The sequence below is a fragment of the Lissotriton helveticus genome, chromosome 8 (assembly GCF_964261635.1).
Source record: "Lissotriton helveticus chromosome 8, aLisHel1.1, whole genome shotgun sequence".
NCBI lineage: Eukaryota > Metazoa > Chordata > Amphibia > Caudata > Salamandridae > Lissotriton > Lissotriton helveticus.
Genome location: NC_136069.1, coordinates 818,548,355 through 818,567,442, shown reverse-complemented (window position 1 = coordinate 818,567,442; position 19,088 = coordinate 818,548,355). Strand labels below are relative to the sequence as shown.

The 19,088-nt window shown below is 43.7% G+C and overlaps 8 non-coding genes across 8 annotated transcripts; all 8 read right to left on the bottom strand.

The window, feature by feature from the left end:
• Window positions 1–7,775: 7,775 nt before the first annotated feature.
• Window positions 7,776–7,848, bottom strand: TRNAV-CAC (transfer RNA valine (anticodon CAC)). The gene has a single exon. It is a non-coding gene; the product is annotated as a tRNA-Val (tRNA).
• Window positions 7,849–8,136: 288 nt separating this feature from the next.
• Window positions 8,137–8,208, bottom strand: TRNAP-UGG (transfer RNA proline (anticodon UGG)). The gene has a single exon. It is a non-coding gene; the product is annotated as a tRNA-Pro (tRNA).
• Window positions 8,209–10,620: 2,412 nt separating this feature from the next.
• TRNAV-CAC (transfer RNA valine (anticodon CAC)) lies at window positions 10,621–10,692 on the bottom strand. The gene has a single exon. It is a non-coding gene; the product is annotated as a tRNA-Val (tRNA).
• A 288-nt stretch (window positions 10,693–10,980) lies between these two features.
• TRNAP-AGG (transfer RNA proline (anticodon AGG)) lies at window positions 10,981–11,052 on the bottom strand. Its single transcript has one exon. It is a non-coding gene; the product is annotated as a tRNA-Pro (tRNA).
• A 2,206-nt stretch (window positions 11,053–13,258) lies between these two features.
• Window positions 13,259–13,331, bottom strand: TRNAV-CAC (transfer RNA valine (anticodon CAC)). The gene has a single exon. It is a non-coding gene; the product is annotated as a tRNA-Val (tRNA).
• Window positions 13,332–16,193: 2,862 nt separating this feature from the next.
• Window positions 16,194–16,265, bottom strand: TRNAV-CAC (transfer RNA valine (anticodon CAC)). Its single transcript has one exon. It is a non-coding gene; the product is annotated as a tRNA-Val (tRNA).
• A 288-nt stretch (window positions 16,266–16,553) lies between these two features.
• On the bottom strand, window positions 16,554–16,625 carry TRNAP-AGG (transfer RNA proline (anticodon AGG)). Its single transcript has one exon. It is a non-coding gene; the product is annotated as a tRNA-Pro (tRNA).
• A 2,110-nt stretch (window positions 16,626–18,735) lies between these two features.
• Window positions 18,736–18,808, bottom strand: TRNAV-CAC (transfer RNA valine (anticodon CAC)). Its single transcript has one exon. It is a non-coding gene; the product is annotated as a tRNA-Val (tRNA).
• Between the last annotated feature and the right edge of the window lie 280 nt (window positions 18,809–19,088).

Below are 19,088 nucleotides of genomic sequence, written 5' to 3'. Positions count from 1 at the left end.
CATAACATAACTGAGCTGCTGGTAACAAGCTAAGCAATGCCTTCCCAAAATGAGAAGTACATGTGCTTATGTGCTTATCCGCTCAATCAGCGCTCGATCAGGCGAGATATAGGAAAGGGGGAAAGGGTCCAAATGGCTGTCCCTTCCTTTTTAGGGTGGGTCCTGCTGACTATCATAGGATTCCTCTTAAGAGTGGCCAGGGTCAGAGGAAAAACTTTCAATGCTTCTTAGTGTTCTCTCCAGAAGCAGGCATTTTCTGTGCCTTTAATTTCAGGCTTTTCCCAGCAGTCTCTGTTCTGCCTATGTAAATTAACAAAAGCAGTGCTTATTCCTCACTTGCTCTAATGTCCTTTCTGTCCACAAAGCTCTGCCTAAGTATGCTTTTTTTCTTTTTCAGGGAAATTCTAAATGGTTTCACTGTCCACTCTGTGGCAGTAGAATGCTGATTATGATGCCATGTTTTGTGGAATCACCAAGGTACAACTACAGAGGAATATATGAGTCTGAAGGACATGGAACTCTTAGCTAACACATCACAATATGTGATGCTTGCCAACCAAGCACTACATTCTGGTGCGCTGATGATCAGAACATTCTGCTCCTAAAGGAAAGAAAATACCGCTTGATTGAAAATAAAGTCTCTGTTTATATTATCGCTCTCTCTCTCCCTATATCTATCTATCTATCTATCTATCTATCTATCTATCTATCTATCTATCTATCTATCTATCTATCTATCTATCTATCTATCTATCTATCTATCTATCTATCTATCTATCTATCTATCTATCTATCTATCTATCTATCTATCTATCTATCTATCTATCTATCTATCTATCTATCTATCTATCTATCTATCTATCTTTATATATGGATACATGCATACACCTACTCATAGATATGCCATGCATTTCTTTGGATTTGTTTCAACCTCTTGCCATTTATTTGAGAATCCCTACTTTTCAAGTGACTGCAAATGAAGTCATCTCTGGCACGTTTTGGCTGATGCAAGGTAACCAAAACACAAGACAACTTTTAATAAAAATCATTGGTTTCTTTGTTAACGTGCACTGTCAAACATGGGACTTTCACACGTCAGGTAAACATGATAACCAATACACAACAGAAGCAGATGCAGATTGCTTATCAATGTCGTGATAGAACAGTTGTGATTTGAGTAGTAGAAGCGCCCCTGAATTGATACTTATTATATACAGCCTGTAAGATAGTCAAAAATGCATGCTAGGAGAGGAGATGCAAATATAAATGTATTAGAAAAATACATAAAGAGGAGTGATATGCTTTTATTCATGCAAGGCTAGAAAAAATCCCCATACTGTCGAAGGCATTCATACACCACCAAATGGAAATAAACAATTCTGACATTAAACGAAAAGGTGACGATGCATTTATATCATCACCTTGAGAAGGATCATCTAGGAATTGAGCCCAAGCCTCAGCACTTAAAAACCAGAAACACTCCACTAAAATAAGAGGCCTGTTGGTGCCAACAATTCTTAAAGTTAATGCTTGTTCTGGTTGAGCATTGAACCGAATGCAGGGCTCTTTTGAAAGTGAGGTCTGTGAATCAACAGATACATCCACATGCCAATTATGTTATTGTTCATCCGAGATGGCCGCGTGAGCTCAGCGCTCCCCGGACCCCCGCCACTCCCGGCATGATATCCTGAACTAATCCTGACTTTTTACGAGGATTTATGTAGAGGACACTGGGCTGATTGCCCTGGACTTTTTGAAATTTGATTTGGAACCGGGGTGCCGGAGTTACATCGATTCGGACTTTCGGGCTCCGCCCTCGAGGTACGCCCGGGACTGGGTGAGGCTCAGTGGCCGTCTTGCAGTTGAACAACAACGGCAGGGGGATTCGACTTGTGGGTCCCCCTCTTAAGTTTCGGTTTCGTTTCTGCCTCAGACTGAGACATCTGGCAGAGGAGCCTGGCCTGGGCTGAAGTCGGGGCACGGACCGGCTATCGGGCCTTTGGCTGGTTTATTCTCCTGTCTGTTGACCCTCCCAATAGTGGTACCCTAGCTGCGGTTCTTTGGTTCCGAGGCCCTGCTTTCCTGTGGTCATTCTATCGAGCCTGGTTGATCTCCTGGTGACGCAGTTCTATCATGGCTGGCAGAGGGGACCGAGAGACTCGGAAGACCAAGACGCCCCTGCGTGGGGGCCCGGTCCAGTCCAATGTTATGGACCGCTACACCCATTCCAAGGGGTCCCCCGGAGCCGCCCTGCCCGGATCAAGTACCGCTGACCACACGGTGGATGCGTCAACGGAGCCATCCTTGCAGGACGTCATGGGCGCCATTTCTGCCATGAAGGAGACGATAGGCCAACAATATGAAGCTTTGGCCCACAAAATTGACACCGTGGCCATTGATGTGAACTTGATTCGTGCTGACCTGTCGAAAACCAATGAGAAGGTGAAGTCGTTAGATCTCAAGTCATCCAGTCTCATGGAAGACGTTTCGGAGATGCAGACGGAGATCGGCAACCTTCGTAAGGTGAACGACTTCATGACCCGGCGCTTGGAGGACTTTGAGAACAGGGCCCGTCGCTGTAATGTGCGCGTGGTCGGCGTTCCGGAGAATCCAGAACCTCACTCTGTTGATCTCCTTGTTGAGGACTTGATCCAGAACCACCTCTCCCCGTCTGGTTTGACTAAGTTTTTCGCAGTGGAACGTGCTCATCGTGTTCCGGGGGGCAAGGGTAAGCCGGGGGCCCCGCCGAGGCCTATTGTTGCGAAACTCTTCCATTATAGGGATCGGGACGCTATCCTGCAAGCATCGCGTGTGAAGGGCCCGGTGGCCTTTGAGAACGCCACGGTGAACTTCTATCCGGACTTTTCTCAACAGGTCCAGAGACAGCGTATGGGCTTCCGTGATGTCAAGAAACGTCTCCGAGACATGGGGCTTCGCTACGCCATGCTTTTTCCGACCAGGCTGCGCGTCGAGTACAACGACCGAACCTTCTTCTTTGATCGGCCTGATTCTGTAAATGACTGGATGGACTCTCTGCCTGACCGACCTCCTGAGACTGAGTCCGCCGCCCACCCGGGTGGTGCTGAGGGTGGCATGGAGAGCTGAACAATCCGCCTACGCCTGGGCCCTCGAATAGAGTAAACTCTTCAGGGATTTAATGCCTCAGTGCCTCTGCTGTTTGTGTGTTTTCCTCATTATCTGTCCTACTCGGGGTGGCGGGTGGGCCAGAGCCTTTCCTCCTCCGGGGTTCTTTTTGTAGAATAGGGGTTCTTGGGCGACAGGCACACTGCATGTTGGGGTGGCTATTTAGCATTTTGCAGGGGTGCAGGGTGGGGGGTGTTCTCTTGATTGTTGGGGGGTGGGTGATTGGGATGTTTGATGTTTATGTGTTATGTTTTCAAGGCGAATCAATCTTGCTTCTGATATTTGTTATGTCATGCTCATCACGGGGGGGTTTCGGCGTTGCTGTGTGGGATGGGGGGTAGCGGGTTGAGGCTGGTTTCGTGGAATGTTAATGGTCTGGGAGATCGCATTAAGCGGAGCGTGGTGTTAAAATGTCTACGTCGTTTATCTCCAGATATTGTTTTTTTGCAGGAAACTCATTTGGTGGGCAATTCTTGTCGTGCGATGAACAGGTGGGGATATCGCCTTGCTGCGCATTCGGGGTTTACCACTGGTTCCAGGGGGGTGGGTATCCTTGTTCGGGCTTCCCTCCCTCTAACCATTGATGATGTGATCCTTGATGATCGGGGGCGTTATGCTGTCCTCGTGGGTCGCTATGAGGGTCGTACCCTCTCCTTGTTTACTGTTTATGTGCCCCCCGGCCTACAGACTTCCACCTTTTCCGATTTGGGCCGTGTGTTGCTGAACCTTCCTGACAGTACTCTTTTTCTTGCAGGCGATTTTAATTCTGTGATCTCCGGTCTACATGATCGCTACCCCCCTAGGGATACTCCTTCGGCCCAACAATGGCTAGGTGGGTTTTTGGACACGTTTGGTTTGGTGGATTGCTGGAGGCTCATGCATCCTACCCAGCTCCAATACACCTTCCATTCGGGGGCCCATGGGAGTCTGTCTAGACTGGATTATTTCCTGATGCCCGCGGCGCAGACGCCGGCGGTGCGTGAGACCAGACACCTCCCCCGGGGCATCTCCGATCATTCTCCGCTCTGGCTTTGTTTTGAGTTTGGGGTGGAAGCGGCGGGCCGAGTGGCTCCTATCAACCCCTGGTATATTGCCTCCCCTGAGACCCGAAACCTTTTGATTAAATCTTTAGATGCCTATTTTTTGGACAACGAGGGGTCGGTTTCCTCGGCTGTGTCACTGTGGGAGGCCTTTAAAACAGTGATACGTGGACAGGCCCTTTCCCTTATTGCTCAATCCAAGAAGGCTAGGAATCGGGAGGTGGTGGACCTTGAGACAGAGATTGCGGAGAGGGAGGCCGACTTAGAGTCTGGGGTCACCTCTGATAAACTCCACGCCCTGGGTCTGAAACAATTTGCTTATAAATCCTTGGTCACGGATGCGGCTAGACTGATGTTTCGGGAACAGCAGGGTCGTCTATATGATGTGGGGGACAAAGCGGGTAAATTGCTGGCGTGGTTGGATAAGAAAGAGAGAGCGAATCGTGTGGTGCCTGTGATTCAGTCGTCGAATGGTGTCGAAGTGACAGACCCGGTTGGAATAGTGGAATGTTTTGCAGAATATTTTCGTGTGGTTTATACCCCTGTGTCTGGACGGGATGTGGCTGACTCTCGCCTTTTGTTGCGCGATATAGCTTTGCCCAGTGTTTCCGATCTAGACCGTGTCTCGTTGGAGTCCCCTTTTACTACGGATGAAATAGCGACTGCCATTCGTTCGCTCCGTTCGGGCAAGGCCTTGGGCCCGAACGGGTTGCCAATTGAGCTGTACAAGCTACGCCCTGACAAGGTAGCGCCCCATCTTCGTGCCATGTTTTTGGAGTCCCGGGAACGGGGTATTCTCCCGTATGACCAGCGTCTTGCTACGATAGTCGTAATTCCCAAGGACGGGAAACCGCAGGACCTTTGTTCGTCTTATAGGCCCATTTCCCTGTTAAATGTTGAGCCCAAGGTCCTGGCTAAGCTCCTGGCGACCCGCCTACTGACGGTCATTAGCGACTTGGTTCATCCGGATCAGTCCGGATTTATCCCACATCGCAACACGGCTCTTAACCTACGTCGTCTCCACGGTGCTGTTGCGAGGGCGGAGCGTCTGACGGAGCCGGCCATTTTGGCCTCGTTGGATGCCTCGATGGCTTTTGACACGGTCGAGTGGCCCTATCTTTGGGCAGCTCTGGAAAAATTTGGTTTTGGACCTGAATTTATTGGATGGGTGAAGCTGTTGTATGTGGAACCCTTAGCGCAAGTGGTGGTGAACGGTAGAGTCTCTGTCCCCTTCAGCCTTGGTAGAGGGACCTGGCAGGGTTGCCCCTTATCTCCATTGCTTTTTGCGCTGGCCCTGGAACCGTTAGCTGCGTGGCTTCGATGGGAACCATCACTCAAAGGGATCCGTTGGTCGCCGGACTTTGAAGACCGTGTCTCTCTTTACGCGGACGACATTCTTCTATATCTTACATCCCCGCGTAAATCCTTGAATGTCTTATTTGATGTTCTTACTTCGTTCGGAGCTAACTCGGGCCTTGTTATTAACTGGGCTAAGTCCTGCGTGTATGTTCTTTCGGGTGTTTTGCCCTCTTTGCCGGCCAGGTTCCCTATCCAGGTGGTCCAGTCTGGCTTCAAGTATTTGGGGATTTTTATTACCCTGGACCCTTCCCTCCGGTTTGAGCGCAATCTCCTCCCCCCGCTTCTTAGATTACGCCAGGATGTGGCCCGTTGGCGTAAGCTACCCCTGTCTCCTCTGGGTAGGGCGGCTCTATTTAAAATGATGTCCTTGCCGCGGTTCCTCTACGCCCTTCAGAACTCCTTCGACGACATTCCAGCTACTTATTTCAGAGAAGTCGAGAGTCTGCAAAGACAATTGATTTGGGACGGGCGCCCACGTATAGCCCTCACGAAACTTACTATCCCTTGGTATGACGGGGGCATGGCGCTCCCCGACATCAAGAGATACTACTGGGCTGCCCAGCTCTCGGCCATTAACCACGCGATGTATTCGCCGGGTCGCGATCCGGCTTTTGAGATGGATAGGCTCCAGTTGCCGGGAGGGGACTTTAATAGAGCGCTATATTCTAGATCGGCCGGGAGCCATCTAGTGGGCCCGTCCAGGGCTGCGGTCAAAGTGTGGCGTGCTGCGAATGTGAGTTTGGGATGGGAGAATCAACTGACGCTGGCGACTCCGCTTTATGCTTCTGAACGTTTGGGATGTCTCTGGTCTACCAAGGGTTTTGAACGCTGGGATATGATTGGAATTTGTAAGGTGGGTGACGTTTGTGTGAATGGTCGCGTGAAGTCATTCCAGGCCCTTAAGGCGGAATACGACTTGAGTGATAGAGAATTTTTCCGGTATCTGCAAGTCCGACATGCCTTGGCCTCGGTTCTGACTCCTGATGTGACCCTACCCGAGTCTTCCCCCCTTGAAGATCGTATACTAGATGGACACTTGCCCGACAGCACTATCTCGCTCATCTATAAGAAACTGATTCATAATCGTGCGGATTTGTTGGTCCGACTCCGGGAGATGTGGGTCGGTGATGGGTTGGAACTGGATGACGAGGACTGGCAGTCGGCACTCTCCTCCCCAAAGGAGGTCGCTATTCCCGCCCGTCTTCGTTTGGTGCAACTTAAGATCCTCCACCGGGTGTATGTGACTGGTCCGCGTCTGGTCGTGATGGGTTTTTCCCCGGATGGCTTGTGTAGGCGTGGCTGTGGGATGAGCGCTACCTTTCTGCACATACTCTGGGAGTGTCCTGTGGTGGCGGCCTATTGGGTGGATGTGCTTGCGATAATGACTGTAGTGACGGGTGTTGCCCTGCGACCCGACGATGCCTGCTGAATGTGTGGGAACCCTCCGATTACTCTGTGGCCCAGACTAGATGGGCGACCCTGGGTTACATGGTCGCGAAGCGCGACATTGCGCAACTCTGGGGCGTATCCCGACCTCCTGATGTTTCGGTGTGGGAGGATAACATGGACTGGTCCATGTTCCGAGAGAAGACAGTCTACGTGGCTAGGGGCAGACCAGGGGCGTGGACGAAAATCTGGGGTCAATGGAATGCATACCGTGGAGATATTTGTACCCCTCCCTTGGTTGCCACCTCCGATATTATCCTGTCTCCTTAGGCCGAAGTTCCCGAAATGTTTCACTCTGTTCTAGGATTTTCCTGTCCTCCCTGCTCCCCCCCCCCTCACGGCCTTGCCGAATCTTATTGATTTATGTCTGTTCTCCTGTTTAGTGACCTCCCCCTCTGCTATTTGGGCTGAATTGATTACTGTACTCGCCTTGTTTTTGTGTTTGTTATTTTCATGTTTTATATAGAAAATTGTTGTATCCTGTCCTATGTCTGGAGCAATTTTATTCTATGATTTGGCCTGGCCTCGGAAATGATTGTTTATTTCATGTGTCGTGCTATGTGACTTAGCGGCCAGCCCGTGTGGTTGTGGGCCCATCTTTGTATTTTTATATGATTGCTCAATAAAAAAAATGTTAACCAAAAAAAAAAACAAAAAAAAATTATGTTATTGTTTTTAAGAGAATTCACTTTCTTGGAACGAGACTGCATGAACCCATCTTCAGGGCCTGGACAATTTCATGCAAAACGGCAACTCTCAACATTGCAGCCAAGACAATATAACTAGTGTTTCTGCCCGGTTTTTAACCGGGGACCTTTCGCGTGTGAGGCGAACGTGATAACCACTACACTACAGAAACAGATACCTACAGGTGATTCTTCTGTGATGAAACTGCTCAAAACAGACTATTCCAAGGGCATCTGGTTTTAGATTTCTTTCATGCAACCTGCCCGACAGCCCTATCTGAACGCTTGTATATGCCTTGCAAGTTCAGCATTTTTGCAAAATGCTTAAAGAGAAATGTTTCCTATTTGCTCAGGCAGGGCAAGGTTAAAAGCATGAGACTCTAGCAAATAATCATCCACTACTGCAAAGAGAAAATTGATATTGGCTTTGAAATGCATACTTCAAAAGAGCACCAATGAAAGGGCTCGTCGGGGATTTGAACCCAGGACCTCTCGCACCCAAAGCGAGAATCATACCCCTAGACCAACGAGCCGTTGAAAGACCCTCACCTCTGAAAAGGTAATACCAGCTCTAAGCCCGCAATGAAGATCATGCTGGGGTCTTTTTCATGCTTGGTCTGTGAATTCACAGGAAATTCAGTGTCAACTTACCCTTTCTCAAACGATAGCACTATCATTTGTAAGTGTCCCCTTTTATTTTTTCTCAGCATTGGACAAGTCTTACAGGAAGTCAGCAGTTATTTATATATTTCTGCATTGGCTAGAGCCTAAAGAGAAAGAATAAAAAGCTGTTCATAACAACATAAGAAACACATTTTGCCTTTTCTCTCAAATACTTATTCCCTTTGTGCAAATCGGAATGCCAAGGTGAATAGCTGGGCCACAGGTTCTGGCTAATTATCTATCTCTTGAATGCAAGAAGCAATAAAAACTGCCTAATGCAGGACTAAAGCATTCCTTGCATAGCCTCTAACATCATAACATAACTGAGCTGCTGGTAACAAGCTAAGCAATACCTTCCCAAAATGAGAAGTACATGTGCTTATGTGCTTATCGGCTTATATAGCGCTCAATCAGGCTCGATCAGGCGAGATATAGAAAAGGTGGAAAGGGTCCAAATGGCTGTCCCTTCCTTTTTAGGGTGGGTCCTGCTGAGTATCATAGGATTCCTCTTAAGAGTGGCCAGGGTCAGAGGAAAAACTTTCAATGCTTCTTAGTGTTCTCTCCAGAAGCAGGCATTTTCTGTGCCTGTAATTTCAGGTTTTTCCCAGCAGTCTCTGTTCTGCCTATGTAAATTAACAAAAGCAGTGCTTATTCCTCACTTGCTCTAATGTCCTTCCTGTCCACAAAGCTCTGCCTAAGTATGCTTTTTTTCTTTTTCAGGGAAATTCTAAATGGTTTCTCTGTCCACTCTGTGGCAGTAGAATGCTGATTATGATGCCATGTTTTGTTGAATCACCAAGGTACAACTACAGAGGAATATATGAGTCTGAAGGACATGGAACTCTTAGCTAACACATCACAATATGTGATGCTTGCCAACCAAGCACTACATTCTGGTGCGCTGATGATCAGAACATTCTGCTCCTAAAGGAAAGAAAAGACCGCTTGATTGAAAATAAAGTCTCTGTTTATATTAACGCTCTCTCTCTCCCTATCTATCTATCTATCTATCTATCTATCTATCTATCTATCTATCTATCTATCTATCTATCTATCTATCTATCTATCTATCTATCTATCTATCTATCTATCTATCTATCTATCTATCTATCTATCTATCTATCTATCTATCTATCTCTATATCTATTTATCTATCTACCTATCTATCTATCTATCTATCTATCTATCTGTCTGTCTGTCTGTCTGTCCGTCTATCCATCCATCCATCCATCCATCCATCCATCCATCCATCCATCCATCCATCCATCCATCTATTTATCTATCTATCTATCTATCTATCTATCTATCTATCTATCTATCTATCTATCTATCTATCTATCTATCTATCTATCTATCTATCTATCTATTTATCTATCTATCTATCTACCTATCTATCTATCTATCTATCTTTATATATGGATACATGCATACACCTACACATAGATATGCCATGCATTTTTTTGGATTTGTTTCAACCTCTTGCCATTTATTTGAGAATCCCTACTTTTCAAGTGACTGCAAATGAAGTAATCTCTGGCACGGTTTGGCTGATGCAAGGTAACCAAAACACAAGACAACTTTTAATAAAAATCATTGGTTTCTTTGTTAACGTGCACTGTCCAACATGGGACTTTCACACGTCAGGTAAATATGATAACCAATACACAACAGAAGCAGATGCAGATTGCTTATCAATGTCCTGATAGAACAGTTGTGATTTGAGTAGAAGAAGCGCCCCTGAATTGATACTTATTATATACAGCCTGTAAGATAGTCAAAAATGCATGCTAGGAGAGGAGATGCAAATATAAATGTATTAGAAAAATACATAAAGAGGAGTGATATGCTTTTATTCATGCAAGGCTAGAAAAAATCCCCATACTGTCGAAAGCATTCATACACCACCAAATGGAAATAAACAATTCTGACATTAAACGAAAAGGTGACGATGCATTTGTATCATCACCTTGAGAAGGATCATCTAGGAATTGAGCCCAAGCCTCAGCACTTAAAAAACAGAAACACTCCACTAAAATAAGAGGCCTGTTGGTGCCAACAATTCTCAAAGTTAATGCTTGTTCTGGTTGAGCATTGAACCGAATGCAGGGCTCTTTTGAAAGTGAGGTCTGTGAATCAACAGATACATCCACATGCCAATTATGTTATTGTTTTTAAGAGAATTCACTTTCTTGGAAAGAGACTGCATGAACCCATCTTCAGGGCCTGGACAATTTCATGCAAAACGGCAACTCTCAACATTGCAGCCAAGACAATATAACTAGTGTTTCTGCCAGGTTTCGAACCGGGACCTTTCGCGTGTGAGGCAAACGTGATAACCACTACACTACAGAAACAGATACCTACAGGTGATTCTTCTGTGATGAAACTGCTCAAAACAGGCTATTCCAAGGGCATCTGGTTTTAGATTTCTTTCATGCAACCTGCCCGACAGCCCTATCTGAACGCTTGTATATGCCTTGCAAGTTCAGCATTTTTGCAAAATGCTTAAAGAGAAATGTTTCCTATTTGCTCAGGCAGGGCAAGGTTAAAAGCATGAGACTCTAGCAAATATGCATCCACTACTGCAAAGAGAAAATTGATATTGGCTTTGAAATGCATACTTCAAAAGAGCACCAATGTAAGGGCTCGTCCAGGATTTGAACCCGGGACCTCTCGCACCCTAAGCGAGAATCATACCCCTAGACCAACGAGCCGTTGAAAGACCCTCACCTCTGAAAAGGTAATACCAGCTCTAAGCCCGCAATGAAGATCATGCTGGGGTTTTTTTCATGCTTGGTCTGTGAATTCACAGGAAATTCAGTGTCAACTTACCCTTTCTCAAACGATAGCACTATCATTTGTAAGTGTCCCCTTTTATTTTGTCTCAGCATTGGACACGTCTTACAGGAAGTCAGCAGTTATTTATATATTTCTGCATTGGCTAGAGCCTAAAGAGAAAGAATAAAAAGCTGTTCATAACAACATAAGAAACACATTTTGCCTTTTCTCTCCAATACTGATTCCCTTTGTGCAAATCGGAATGCCAAGGTGAATAGCTGGGCCACAGATTCTGGCTAATTATCTATCTCTTGAATGCAAGAAGCAATAAAAACTGCCTAATGCAGGACTAAAGCATTCCTTGCATAGCCTCTAACATCATAACATAACTGAGCTGCTGGTAACAAGCTAAGCAATGCCTTCCCAAAATGAGAAGTACATGTGCTTATGTGCTTATGTGCTTATGTGCTTATGTGCTTATGTGCTTATGTGCTTATGTGCTTATGTGCTTATGTGCTTATGTGCTTATCCGCTCAATCAGCGCTCAATGAGTCTCAATCAGGCGAGATATAGGAAAGGTGGAAAGGGTCCAAATGGCTGTCCCTTCCTTTTTAGGGTGGGTCCTGCTGACTATCATAGGATTCCTCTTAAGAGTGGCCAGGGTCAGAGGAAAAACTTTCAATGCTTCTTAGTGTTCTCTCCAGAAGCAGGCATTTTCTGTGCCTTTAATTTCAGGCTTTTCCCAGCAGTCTCTGTTCTGCCTATGTAAATTAACAAAAGCAGTGCTTATTCCTCACTTGCTCTAATGTCCTTCCTGTCCACAAAGCTCTGCCTAAGTATGTTTTTTTTCTTTTTCAGGGAAATTCTAAATGGTTTCTCTGTCCACTCTGTGGCAGTAGAATGTTGATTATGATGCCATGTTTTGTGGAATCACCATGGTACAACTACAGAGGAATATATGAGTCTGAAGGACATGGAACTCTTAGCTAACACATCACAATATGTGATGCTTGCCAACCAAGCACTACATTCTGGTGCGCTGATGATCAGAACATTCTGCTCCTAAAGGAAAGAAAATACCGCTTGATAGAAAATAAAGTCTCTGTTTATATTAACGCTCTCTCTCTCCCTATATCTATCTATCTATCTATCTATCTATCTATCTATCTATCTATCTATCTATCTATCTATCTATCTATCTATCTATCTATCTATCTATCTATCTATCTATCTATCTATCTATCTATCTATCTATCTATCTATCTATCTTTATATATGGATACATGCATACACCTACTCATAGATATGCCATGCATTTCTTTGGATTTGTTTCAACCTCTTGCCATTTATTTGAGAATCCCTACTTTTCAAGTGACTGCAAATGAAGTAATCTCTGGCACGTTTTGGCTGATGCAAGGTAACCAAAACACAAGACAACTTTTAATAAAAATCATTGGTTTCTTTGTTAACGTGCACTGTCAAACATGGGACTTTCACACGTCAGGTAAATATGATAACCAATACACAACAGAAGCAGATGCAGATTGCTTATCAATGTCGTGATAGAACAGTTGTGATTTGAGTAGTAGAAGCGCCCCTGAATTGATACTTATTATATACAGCCTGTAAGATAGTCAAAAATGCATGCTAGGAGAGGAGATGCAAATATAAATGTATTAGAAAAATACATAAAGAGGAGTGATATGCTTTTATTCATGCAAGGCTAGAAAAAATCCCCATACTGTCGAAAGCATTCATACACCACCAAATGGAAATAAACAATTCTGACATTAAACGAAAAGGTGACGATGCATTTATATCATCACCTTGAGAAGGATCATCTAGGAATTGAGCCCAAGCCTCAGCACTTAAAAACCAGAAACACTCCACTAAAATAAGAGGCCTGTTGGTGCCAACAATTCTCAAAGTTAATGCTTGTTCTGGTTGAACATTGAACCGAATGCAGGGCTCTTTTGAAAGTGAGGTCTTTGAATCAACAGATACATCCACATGCCAATTATGTTATTGTTTTTAAGAGAATTCACTTTCTTGGAACGAGACTGCATGAACCCATCTTCAGGGCCTGGACAATTTCATGCAAAACGGCAACTCTCAACATTGCAGCCAAGACAATATAACTAGTGTTTCTGCCCGGTTTCGAACCGGGGACCTTTCGCGTGTGAGGCGAACGTGATAACCACTACACTACAGAAACAGATACCTATAGGCGATTCTTCTGTGATGAAACTGCTCAAAACAGACTATTCCAAGGGCATCTGGTTTTAGATTTCTTTCATGCAACCTGCACGACAGCCCTATCTGAACGCTTGTATATGCCTTGCAAGTTCAGCATTTTTGCAAAATGCTTAAAGAGAAATGTTTCCTATTTGCTCAGGCAGGGCAAGGTTAAAAGCATGAGACTCTAGCAAATAATCATCCACTACTGCAAAGAGAAAATTGATATTGGCTTTGAAATGCATACTTCAAAAGAGCACCAATGAAAGGGCTCGTCCGGGATTTGCACCTGGGACCTCTCGCACCCAAAGCGAGAATCATACCCCTAGACCAACGAGTCGTTGAAAGTCCCTCACCTCTGAAAAGGTAATACCAGCTCTAAGCCCGCAATGAAGATCATGCTGGGGTCTTTTTCATGCTTGGTCTGTGAATTCACAGGAAATTCAGTGTCAACTTACCCTTTCTCAAACGATAGCACTATCATTTGTAAGTGTCCCCTTTTATTTTGTCTCAGCATTGGACACGTCTTACAGGAAGTCAGCAGTTATTTATATATTTCTGCATTGGCTAGAGCCTAAAGAGAAAGAATAAAAAGCTGTTCATAACAACATAAGGAACACATTTTGCCTTTTCTCTCCAATACTGATTCCCTTTGTGCAAATCGGAATGCCAAGGTGAATAGCTGGGCCACAGATTCTGGCTAATTATCTATCTCTTGAATGCAAGAAGCAATAAAAACTGCCTAATGCAGGACTAAAGCATTCCTTGCATAGCCTCTAACATCATAACATAACTGAGCTGCTGGTAACAAGCTAAGCAATGCCTTCCCAAAATGAGAAGTACATGTGCTTATGTGCTTATGTGCTTATGTGCTTATGTGCTTATGTGCTTATGTGCTTATGTGCTTATGTGCTTATGTGCTTATGTGCTTATGTGCTTATGTGCTTATCCGCTCAATCAGCGCTCAATCAGGCTCGATCAGGCTCGATCAAGAAAAGGTGGAAAGGGTCCAAATGGCTGTCCCTTCCTTTTTAGGGTGGGTCCTGCTGACTATCATAGGATTCCTCTTAAGAGTGGCCAGGGTCAGAGGAAAAACTTTCAATGCTTCTTAGTGTTCTCTCCAGAAGCAGGCATTTTCTGTGCCTTTAATTTCAGGTTTTTCCCAGCAGTCTCTGTTCTGCCTATGTAAATTAACAAAAGCAGTGCTTATTCCTCACTTGCTCTAATGTCCTGCCTGTCCACAAAGCTCTGCCTAAGTATGCTTTTTTTCTTTTTCAGGGAAATTCTAAATGGTTTCTCTGTCCACTCTGTGGCAGTAGAATGCTGATTATGATGCCATGTTTTGTTGAATCACCAAGGTACAACTACAGAGGAATATATGAGTCTGAAGGACATGGAACTCTTAGCTAACACATCACAATATGTGATGCTTGCCAACCAAGCACTACATTCTGGTGCGCTGATGATCAGAACATTCTGCTCCTAAAGGAAAGAAAAGACCGCTTGATTGAAAATAAAGTCTCTGTTTATATTAACGCTCTCTCTCTCCCTATATCTATCTATCTATCTATCTATCTATCTATCTATCTATCTATCTATCTATCTATCTATCTATCTATCTATCTATCTATCTATCTATCTATCTATCTATCTATCTATCTATCTATCTATCTATCTATCTATCTATCTATCTATCTATCTATCTATCTATCTATCTGTCTATCTGTCTGTCTGTCTGTCTGTCTGTCTGTCTGTCTGTCTGTCCGTCTATCCATCCATCCATCCATCCATCCATCCATCCATCCATCCATCCATCCATCCATCCATCCATCCATCCATCCATCCATCTATTTATCTATCTATCTATCTATCTATCTATCTATCTATCTATCTATCTATCTATCTATCTATCTATCTATCTATCTATCTATCTATCTATCTATCTATCTATCTATCTATCTATCTATCTTTATATATGGATACATGCATACACCTACACATAGATATGCCATGCATTTCTTTGGATTTGTTTCAACCTCTTGCCATTTATTTGAGAATCCCTACTTTTCAAGTGACTGCAAATGAAGTAATCTCTGGCACGGTTTGGCTGATGCAAGGTAACCAAAACACAAGACAACTTTTAATAAAAATCATTGGTTTCTTTGTTAACGTGCACTGTCCAACATGGGACTTTCACACGTCAGGTAAATATGATAACCAATACACAACAGAAGCAGATGCAGATTGCTTATCAATGTTGTGATAGAACAGTTGTGATTTGAGTAGAAGAAGCGCCCCTGAATTGATACTTATTATATACAGCCTGTAAGATAGTCAAAAATGCATGCTAGGAGAGGAGATGCAAATATAAATGTATTAGAAAAATACATAAAGAGGAGTGATATGCTTTTATTCATGCAAGGCTAGAAAAAATCCCCATACTGTCGAAAGCATTCATACACCACCAAATGGAAATAAACAATTCTGACATTAAACGAAAAGGTGACGATGCATTTGTATCATCACCTTGAGAAGGATCATCTAGGAATTGAGCCCAAGCCTCAGCACTTAAAAAACAGAAACACTCCACTAAAATAAGAGGCCTGTTGGTGCCAACAATTCTCAAAGTTAATGCTTGTTCTGGTTGAGCATTGAACCGAATGCAGGGCTCTTTTGAAAGTGAGGTCTGTGAATCAACAGATACATCCACATGCCAATTATGTTATTGTTTTTAAGAGAACTCACTTTCTTGGAACGAGACTGCATGAACCCATCTTCAGGGCCTGGACAATTTCATGCAAAACGGCAACTCTCAACATTGCAGCCAAGACAATATAACTAGTGTTTCTGCCCGGTTTCGAACCGGGACCTTTCGCGTGTGAGGCGAACGTGATAACCACTACACTACAGAAACAGATACCTACAGGTAATTCTTCTGTGATGAAACTGCTCAAAACAGGCTATTCCAAGGGCATCTGGTTTTAGATTTCTTTCATGCAACCTGCCCGACAGCCCTATCTGAACGCTTGTATATGCCTTGCAAGTTCAGCATTTTTGCAAAATGCTTAAAGAGAAATGTTTCCTATTTGCTCAGGCAGGGCAAGGTTAAAAGCATGAGACTCTAGCAAATATGCATCCACTACTGCAAAGAGAAAATTGATATTGGCTTTGAAATGCATACTTCAAAAGAGCACCAATGAAAGGGCTCGTCTGGGATTTGAACCCGGGACCTCTCGCACCCTAAGCGAGAATCATACCCCTAGACCAACGAGCCGTTGAAAGACCCTCACCTCTGAAAAGGTAATACCAGCTCTAAGCCCGCAATGAAGATCATGCTGGGGTCTTTTTCATGCTTGGTCTGTGAATTCACAGGAAATTCAGTGTCAACTTACCCTTTCTCAAACGATAGCACTATCATTTGTAAGTGTCCCCTTTTATTTTGTCTCAGCATTGGACACGTCTTACAGGAAGTCAGCAGTTATTTATATATTTCTGCATTGGCTAGAGCCTAAAGAGAAAGAATAAAAAGCTGTTCATAACAACATAAGAAACACATTTTGCCTTTTCTCTCCAATACTGATTCCCTTTGTGCAAATCGGAATGCCAAGGTGAATAGCTGGGCCACAGATTCTGGCTAATTATCTATCTCTTGAATGCAAGAAGCAATAAAAACTGCCTAATGCAGGACTAAAGCATTCCTTGCATAGCCTCTAACATCATAACATAACTGAGCTGCTGGTAACAAGCTAAGCAATGCCTTCCCAAAATGAGAAGTACATGTGCTTATGTGCTTATCCGCTCAATCAGCGCTCAATGAGGCTTGATCAGGCGAGATATAGGAAAGGTGGAAAGGGTCCAAATGGCTGTCCCTTCCTTTTTAGGCTGGGTCCTGCTGACTATCATAGGATTCCTCTTAAGAGTGGCCAGGGTCAGAGGAAAAACTTTCAATGCTTCTTAGTGTTCTCTCCAGAAGCAGGCATTTTCTGTGCCTTTAATTTCAGGCTTTTCCCAGCAGTCTCTGTTCTGCCTATGTAAATTAACAAAAGCAGTGCTTATTCCTCACTTGCTCTAATGTCCTTCCTGTCCACAAAGCTCTGCCTAAGTATGCTTTTTTTCTTTTTCAGGGAAATTCTAAATGGTTTCTCTGTCCACTCTGTGGCAGTAGAATGCTGATTATGATGCCATGTTTTGTGGAATCACCAAGGTACAACTACAGAGGAATATATGAGTCTGAAGGACATGGAACTCTTAGCTAACACATCACAATATGTGATGCTTGCCAACCAAGCACTACATTCTGGTGCGCTGATGATCAGAACATTCTGCTCCTAAAGGAAAGAAAATACCGCTTGATTGAAAATAAAGTCTCTGTTTATATTAACGCTCTCTCTCTCCCTATATCTATCTATCTATCTATCTATCTATCTATCTATCTATCTATCTATCTATCTATCTATCTATCTATCTATCTATCTATATATCTATCTATCTATCTATCTATCTATCTATCTTTATATATGGATACATGCATACACCTATTCATAGATATGCCATGCATTTCTTTGGATTTGTTTCAACCTCTTGCCATTTATTTGAGAATCCCTACTTTTCAAGTGACTGCAAATGAAGTCATCTCTGGCACGTTTTGGCTGATGCAAGGTAACCAAAACACAAGACAACTTTTAATAAAAATCATTGGTTTCTTTGTTAACGTGCACTGTCAAACATGGGACTTTCACACGTCAGGTAAATATGAAAACCAATACACAACAGAAGCAGATGCAGATTGCTTATCAATGTCGTGATAGAACAGTTGTGATTTGAGTAGTAGAAGCGCCCCTAAATTGATACTTATTATATACAGCCTGTAAGATAGTAAAAAATGCATGCTAGGAGAGGAGATGCAAATATAAATGTATTAGAAAAATACATAAAGAGGAGTGATATGCTTTTATTCATGCAAGGCTAGAAAAAATCCCCATACTGTCGAAAGCATTCATACACCACCAAATGGAAATAAACAATTCTGACATTAAACGAAAAGGTGACGATGCATTTATATCATCACCTTGAGAAGGATCATCTAGGAATTGAGCCCAAGCCTCAGCACCTAAAAACCAGAAACACTCCACTAAAATAAGAGGCCTGTTGGTGCCAACAATTCTCAAAGTTAATGCTTGTTCTGGTTGAGCATTGAACCGAAAGCAGGGCTCTTTTGAAAGTGAGGTCTGTGAATCAACAGATACATCCACATGCCAATTATGTTATTGTTTTTAAGAGAATTCACTTTCTTGGAACGAGACTGCATGAACCCATCTTCAGGGCCTGGACAATTTCATGCAAAACGGCAACTCTCAACATTGCAGCCAGGACAATATAACTAGTGTTTCTGCCCGCTTTCGAACCGGGGACCTTTCGCGTGTGAGGAGAACGTGATAACCACTACACTACAGAAACAGATACCTACAGGCAATTCTTCTGTGATGAAACTGCTCAAAACAGACTATTCCAAGGGCATCTGGTTTTAGATTTCTTTCATGCAACCTGCCCGACAGCCCTATCTGAACGCTTGTATATGCCTTGCAAGTTCAGCATTTTTGCAAAATGCTTAAAGAGAAATGTTTCCTATTTGCTCAGGCAGGGCAAGGTTAAAAGCATGAGACTCTAGCAAATAATCATCCACTACTGCAAAGAGAAAATTGATATTGGCTTTGAAATGCATACTTCAAAAGAGCAC